Here is a 1,320-nt window from a genome sequence, read left to right on the forward strand (position 1 = left end):
TGGTATCTGCTTTGACTTACTTTAAGAACAAATGTTAATTTTTTTCCTTTACAGATTTGTTGTAATTTATTTACAGATTTATAACAATCCCATTTTGTACAGTTTGTTTACTTTCTGATTCAACAGTCATTTGAACTGTGTTTGGTGGATGTAAACCCGTTTCCATGAGCTTTTAGCCAAGATTCTTAGCTTTTTATTGATACCAAACATGTCCAGGTTCAACTGACAGATCCTGTTAACAGAAGTTAGAAGATATAGAAAACGGGAAATGCTGGGGGCTCTAGAGGTTAAACCATATCAGAGCTGGACATGCCTCACTTCAATTTGACGTGCAAATATTTTATTCATCTTCAGCTCTGAACACCCAAATTATTACACTTAATTCAGTTAGCTTGTAGACTGTTTATTGAGATCCAAGTTTGGAACACCTCCTGAAGTTGGATTTTTGACTCAAAAAGTCAAAAATAGCTTGAAATCCAAAATGGCTGCCCATAGTATTAAAAGTTGTGATAGCTGCAGTAACAAACAAYTTATTCTCACTTTCTGTCAGATTGTATCTCATTAAACCTTACAATTTTTGATATAAACTATGAAAATGTTGCTAAGTGCTTAAATACAGAAAAACACAGTTATTGGCTATATTCACTGAGCACAACAAATCCTCTTGGTTTTCTGACTTGCATCTGGAACATAATTAATRTGGTTATGAGAAAAACTCAAGATTAATATTGTGACTTTCAAAGTAAACATAGCGCAGTTTAAAGGTATGTACTTCCCATTCCATTAGCTGAAAGAACTGGCCTTTCTATWATGGCATCAATGAGTTTTTGTATCAGTTAAATGAATAAAAAACAATTTTGAGACTGTATTTCAAGATTCACTCACTTGAATCATCGTTTAAACAGCATACACAAGCACATAATAGACAATTTCACAGCTTTCTGAGCACACATTGCATTGTGGGTGGGGGTTGGAGGATATTCGGTAAAAACAAATCCCCATTGAAAATCAGACACCTCTCTCAGCAGCAGAACCACACTTTCCACAGAACAAGTGTGCCAACTCCTCAAACTGTGCCTGGAGTCAACCTACTTCACGTACGGGGGGCAATATTATAGGCAGAAACATGGGTGTGCCATGGGATCCCCAGTTTCTCCTATTGTTGCAAACCTGTACATGGAGGAAGTGGAAAAGACAGCCTTGATGTCCTTTTCAGGGGTGCCACCGAGCCGTTGGTTCAGATATCAGAGATCTTCTATAAGTCTGTTGTTGAGAGCGTCATCTCTTCTGCCATCATCTGTTGGGGCAGCAGCATCAGAG

The 1,320-nt window shown here is 37.6% G+C and overlaps 1 protein-coding gene across 1 annotated transcript in view; it reads right to left on the reverse strand.

Moving 5' to 3' along the window:
- Nucleotides 1-1,320, reverse strand: part of LOC106527079 (zinc finger protein RFP) — a 12,747-nt gene that overhangs the window by 1,553 nt on the left and 9,874 nt on the right. The window lies entirely within an intron of this gene.

This window comes from Austrofundulus limnaeus, unplaced genomic scaffold, assembly GCF_001266775.1.
Source record: "Austrofundulus limnaeus strain Quisiro unplaced genomic scaffold, Austrofundulus_limnaeus-1.0 Scaffold307, whole genome shotgun sequence".
NCBI lineage: Eukaryota > Metazoa > Chordata > Actinopteri > Cyprinodontiformes > Rivulidae > Austrofundulus > Austrofundulus limnaeus.